The sequence below is a fragment of the Peromyscus eremicus genome, chromosome 11 (assembly GCF_949786415.1).
Source record: "Peromyscus eremicus chromosome 11, PerEre_H2_v1, whole genome shotgun sequence".
NCBI lineage: Eukaryota > Metazoa > Chordata > Mammalia > Rodentia > Cricetidae > Peromyscus > Peromyscus eremicus.
The window spans coordinates 9,158,733-9,164,732 of NC_081427.1; the positions used below are offsets into that span (position 1 = coordinate 9,158,733).

General features: G+C 38.1%; 1 long non-coding RNA gene across 2 annotated transcripts in view; it reads left to right on the plus strand.

Moving 5' to 3' along the window:
- LOC131921642 (uncharacterized) overlaps positions 1-3,378 on the plus strand; it is a 29,095-nt gene extending 25,717 nt beyond the window's left edge. The window contains exon 3 of one of the 2 annotated variants that reach the window (XR_009382046.1): positions 3,249-3,378. This is a non-coding gene — a long non-coding RNA (uncharacterized LOC131921642). The remainder of the gene's footprint in view (positions 1-3,248) is intronic. The other variant, XR_009382047.1, reaches the window with a different exon arrangement.
- Positions 3,379-6,000: the final 2,622 nt, after the last annotated feature.

Below are 6,000 nucleotides of genomic sequence, written 5' to 3' on the forward strand. Positions count from 1 at the left end.
GAGGTCAGGAAGAAAGTGCTGGCCCCTTACTGCTGCTTTTCTGGGTCTGAGGCACATGTCTTTATACCAGTCCAAAGCTATTGGAAAATTGAATGCTCTCCTACCATTGAAACTCAGACTCATGGAAGAACTCTGAACACTATGGCACTGACCTCAATATGACAAGAATTGGCATTTTGTGGTTTCCCAGGGCACTTTGTTTGCAGACTGCCATTCATCACATCCTTCTGGCAGCTCCACCATTTGAGGGGTTTATACCTGCGATACATGAGATGTCTTCATGGGTGATGTCAGGGTAACAAGCTTCCAAGGGTCAAACTCCTAATCAAGCTACATATATAATATTTTCATGGTCAATATTCATCCACAAATAAAGCTTTAGTGAATGGGGGAGCTTCTGGAATGCATGCTTATACTCCTTCATTAAACAAAAAAGCACTGAATGTCTTCTGGATACTAAACATGAAGTAAGGAATAAAACCCCCCAAATCCTTGGTCTCAAGGTGAGAACATTCCAGTGGGGGTGGGCTACTACCTAAAAGCAGACATGAGTAAAACAAAGAAAAGTGCTAGGATGGAACATAAAGCAGGGGTAGTTAGGAGAGATGGCTACCAGTGGCAAGTGCTCTAATTCAGTTGATCAGAAAAATCTAAAAGTCTTCCGCAAGAAACATACTTTTTTTTTTTAAAATCTGGAGATGAGGGAAGGAGGGGATATCAGAGAGGTGAAGGAAAATTCTCACCAATGATGCTGGGGCTTAGATGGAGTATTCAGAAACAGACAGAAGACCGATATGCTGAAGCAGAATCAGGGCTGAGGGTGGAGGGTAAGCGGGCAGTAGCGGGAGAGAAAACAATGTCAGAAGGCAAAGTAAAGAAGGAGAGGGCACAGTGTTCAGGGTCTGGAGGCCATTTTAAAGGCAGTCTTTTCTCCAAGATGGGCAAGCACAGAAGGGCACTGGTTAGAGCATGGCATAGTTTGACGAGGTCAACTGACCTTCTCTCATTGGCTGCTATCGAGACAAGTGTGTGCTGTGAAAGCTGAGCACAGAAGCACAGAAAACGTGGGAATTAAGTTAGCAATAAGGAAGGCACAAAGAAGTGGCTGAACTCTAGCCCAATCTAACTGAACAAGCTGCAAGGTAAAATGTTATCAGTCAAAGTCAATGCTGAGTTTTAACATCCCAGCATTTGAAATCGTGGCATTGGCATTTCCTGATCAGAACGCTGAGCAAAGAATAAAAAGTATTGTATGGGTAATATCAAGGTTCACTTTCAGTTGGATGAGAACAAGGTATCACTGAAACATCCTGGTGACTATGGGAGTGAGCTCTGGAGAATCAAAGGCTGGAGAGACGACAGTGGGCAGAAAGCAGTTGGCATTTAAAGCTGGTGTGGACCCAACTGGGATGTGTGCCTCACTTTGCTGACCGGTGTTTTAAAATGGGAAATATAGTATGACTGTCCATGATGCTCATGATTTCTACATGTGGAAAATATGAGCTGTGGCCTAAAAGGTAGCTTTTTTTTGTTTGGGTTAGGTTCTACCACAATCAGTTGGTATTTTATGGTAATTATGAAAATGAATTTCACTAACAAAATTAAGAATCAAAACTTGGAAAAGAAATAAGAAGAGAAAGTAAGGAAGTTTTATAGTTCAATCAATCATAAAATACACTGTGTATCTCCTAGGTAGGTTTTGAGTTTTAAGACACCAAGATAAATGCAGAGTGTTCAAGAGTCATACAGTCTAATCGAAAACACAATAGCTAATGGAAAAGAACAGAAAACCAGACTATGTGCCAGACTTTGTATAACCAAAGGATATATAGGATCATAAAAAATAAAAGTATCATCTCAAGGCATTCCATGGGAGGGGTTTAGAATAAGGTGCAATTTCAAGATAATCACAGCAGAAATCATAATGACAGATAATGCTTACTCAATAGTGTCAGATGGCAAACCTTGGGGTTTTCATATATTATCCAATGCAATCTTTATAGAACCTATAAATGATTGATGTTGCTGTTGTTGTTGACTGCACTACAAAGACCACAAAATGGTTTTCCTTTTAAGAAGAAGCAAAGGGAACAAGATCAAACTGTGAGTTAAAAGTAGAATTGGAAATTTAAACCAAGACACTCTTTTTCCATACTACATGTTATTAACCAACACATACTACTTTATTGAGAAAAGTCCACATTCCAGCTCTTTCGGATGCCAATGATGCTGTATATCATATACTGTTTTTTTTTTTTTTGAATGACAGAAGGTTTCCATGTGCATTATATGAAACAAACATAAACTTGTAAAAGTTGGGTACACAGACCATTCTTTCCCTTAAACAAATGCTGAGAGTGTAAAGCAGAAGGGGTCTTACTCGCCAGTGGAAGGGGACCTGCAGGAGTGGGTGGGGACAGGACAGGAGGACAAACACAAACACCTGGGCTTCAGAAATGTGATCATCAGACTCAGAGCTTTACATACAAACCTAAAATTGATTAGAAATAATGAAAAATAATATAAACCCCAGCAAACCAAACAGCTGTTGAGCCAATGCACAGCACAGAGTTCACTGGGCCTGCTCTGATGCCAAGACTCTAACATTCACTGACAGTCCCCTCCTGTCCAAGAACTTATCAAAAGGCTCTAAATGAGGTACAAGGATGAAGCATGCTAAACACTTTGTATTTATTTATACTTGATTTCCATATATACTCAAGCAAATCTAAAATATGAACTAAAAATATCTTCAAGAACCAGTTATCCTGAAAACCAGTTTATTAGAAAATGGTGTGATATACATCAAAAAAGCAGTAGTATTCTGTAAGTGTTTAAAAATGCACACCACTGAGTGAAACCTTTTCTATGGCTTTGCACAGTGTAAAATTTCTTGAATGGATTAAACAGAAAACGTAAAAGAAATTTAGAATTAAATTAATTTTTATTGAAGGAAATATTTTATGTACTCAGAAAACAAGGTATTTTATTCCTGACTGAAAAGACACAGTACTCTTAAGATACTACTTCTAACCAAAATGTGTGTGTGTGTGTGTGTGTGTGTGTGTGTGTGTGTGTGTGTGTGTGTTTGATTATATTCAATGCAGTTTCCTGATATCTATGTGGATTCTCTTTCTACTTGAAAAATCAAGTCTAAATGAAACTAACAGCATGTTTGCAAATGACCTAGATACTTGCATTAACAAAAGGAAACACAACTAAACATCTTTAAAAACATTATCTTTCAGTTGATTTACATGGTGGATTACATTGACAGATTTTCATACGTTGAACCATTCCTGCATCTCTGGAATGAAGCCTACTTGATCAAGGTGGATGATCTTTTTGACGTGTTCTTGGATTCTGTTTGTAAGTAATTTATTGAGTATTTTTTTGCATCAATTTCATGAGGGAAATTGGTCTGTAATTCCCTTTCTTTGTTGTGTCTTTGTTTGTGTTTGGTTATCAGGATGACTCTGGCCTCATAAAAACAATCTGGCAATGTTCCTTCTGTTTATATTTTGAGGAATAATTTGAGGAGTATTAGTGTTAGCTTTTCTTTGAAAGTCTGGTAGAATTCTGTGCTAAAATCATCAGGCTCTGAGCTTTTATTGGTTGGGAGACTTTTAATGACTTCATCTATTTTCTTGGGGATTACAGGTCTATTTAAATTGTTTATCTGATCTTGATTTAATTTTGCTATATGGTATCCACCAAGAAATTTGTCCATTTCTTTTAGATTTTCCAATTTTGTGTCCAACCAATGACTGGTCCAGCCTGAGACCCATGCCATGAGAGTGAGCCCACATCTAGTCCTTCCAGGAGTCCTAGGGACTAGAGGCTGGATGGCCCAGAGACCTAGGATAGAGCCAAACATAATTTCAGAAAAAATGTCAACATAATGATGCCTAGTGATATTATGCTATACTCATAGCTTGGTGACAACCACAATTGCCATCAGAGAGCCTTTAACCTATAACTAATAGAAACAGATGCAGAGACCCACAGCCAACATTAGTTAGGCTAAGCTAGGAAAGAGAGGAAGGAAGGGTTGTACAAGTCTGCAGGGTTAAGGACATCATAAGAAAACCCACAGAATCAACTAACCTGGGTTCATAGGAGCTCATAGTCTGAACTGACAACCAGGGAGACTGCAGGGGAACAACGGAGGCCCTCTACATGTATGTGACAGTTACATAGCTTAGTCTACTGCTGTGGAATGTTGTTCTGTATGCTGTGAATGTGTGTTGATAAATAAAATGCTGACTGGCCAGTAGCCAGGCAGGAAGTATAAGCAGGATAAGTAGACAAGGAGAATTCTGGAAAGAGGAAGGCTGAGTCAGGAGTCACCAGCCAGACACAGAGGAAGCAAGATGACAAAGCAGAACTGAAAAAAGGTACTAAGCCATGTGGATAAACATAAATAAGAATTATGGGTTAATTTAATCGTAAGAGCTAGTCAGTAATAAGCCTGAGCTAATGGCAAAGCAGTTGTAATTAATATAAGGCTCTGTGTGTTTATTTGGATCTGAGTGGCTGCAGAAATTTCAGCCACAGTCTACTTGTAGAACTCCTAACAGTGGAATCAGGGGCTGTCCCTAACATTTTGGCTGACTTTTGGGGACTCTATTCTTCATACTAGGTAGCCTTGCCCAGCCTTAATACAATGGGAGATGCTTAGTCTTAATGCAACTTGATATGCCATGACTTTTTGATACCCATGGGAGGCCTTTCCTTTTCTGAACAGAAACAGATGAGGAGTGGACTGGGGGTGGGGGCAGAGAGGAGGTGGGGGAAGGGAATGGGAGGAGAGAAGGAAGGGGAAACTGCAGTCATGATGGAAAATAAATAAATAAATTTAATGAAAAAAACCCCAATATCTCAAATACCTTGCAATTAATGCAGATGCAGACACTTGAATGAATGAGTATACATCTGGGAATTCAGCTGACATCAGGAACATGTATGGACTTAGCTTATTACTTACTAATAAACAATACCATTCAGCCATTGGTGCTAAAAGCATATAACTTTCATGTTAGAAGGAAAACAAATGCCTACCTCATAAAATATTGAAAATATACCTTAGTAAGATCAGTACATTTGAGACTAATAAAACCCAAATGGGAAATAAATAACCATGAAAGCAGTTGAAACTACACACAGGCTTTACCAGCAACTGACACATATAGCAATAACTTCAAACTGTACAATATGTAAAATCACCCACTGCTTTTTTTTTTTTTTTTTTTTTTTTTTAGGTTTTTCCGAGAAAGGGTTTCTCTGTGTAGCTTTGCACCTTTCCTGGAACTCACTCTGTAGCCCAGGCTGGCCTCGAACTTGCAGAGATCCACCTGCCTCTGCCTCCAGAGTGCTGGGATTAAAGGCGTGCGCCACCACCACCCGGCCACCCACTGCTTTTAATATCCATATTTATGATCACATAAACAACTCTTAGTTCAGGAAAAATATGAAATGAATTAACTATTTTTATTTGTTTGTACATCAGTAAGGGTTTACTTTCTTTATTGAACTATCTATCCATGGCCAAACACTGAACTAAGGCTATCAATAATGATGTTGGACATCATTTAACAGGGCAAAAACGAGAAAAATGTTAGCTTGAGCTTATTCTTTCTTTTACTATTAGGTTTTATTTTATGAAATATATTATGTTTCTCTTGTCTGCTCTGCATTTTAGTTTGTTACACTCATAAACACACAGCCACATTCAAATAGTCAACATCCTTTATTTAATATTTTCTTCTATTTTCAGGAAACGATGGTTATTTTTATTTAAATTAAGCATCTGGTCATATAGTTATTCTCATATAACATGTTTTCTTCTGCTGCATATGATATAAATGGCTGGTTTTCTCCATAAACAGCAATCCATTCAGTTTTCTCAATTTTCACCTGATTTCTCAGCTATCTTTGTTCACATATTATTTATAAACTTGCATAAATGCTTCTTGAAATACAGTATACTGGTTTTTTTAA